Here is a 377-nt window from a genome sequence, read left to right as displayed (position 1 = left end):
ATAAGAATTATAATCATCTAACAAATTTACTGGCAAGAGTTGTTACTGACCAGCAGATAGCGAAGCAGTTTGACTTTCATTACCTGCAGAGGTGAGCTTTTATCATCATTTTTTGCACAGTTATGACCAATTCCTCTCATTATCACTGATCTTATTTGAATTTCATTTCCGCATAATGAGCTGTTGTGTATAGCAGATACTGAGAATGGCATGATATCATAGTCCTTGTTAAAAATCAAATCGTAAATAAAAACATCGCATGAATTAACGTACGTTCAAATAGGTATTAGACATCAAAAATTAACTCTTTATATCCGTTTTACACATATCAGTGAGCGGTATCAGAAATAACACCATCAGTGAATATATAGAGAAGT

This window comes from Penaeus monodon, chromosome 15, assembly GCF_015228065.2.
Source record: "Penaeus monodon isolate SGIC_2016 chromosome 15, NSTDA_Pmon_1, whole genome shotgun sequence".
NCBI classification, from domain to species: domain Eukaryota; kingdom Metazoa; phylum Arthropoda; class Malacostraca; order Decapoda; family Penaeidae; genus Penaeus; species Penaeus monodon.
Note: the sequence above shows the minus strand (reverse complement) of the source record.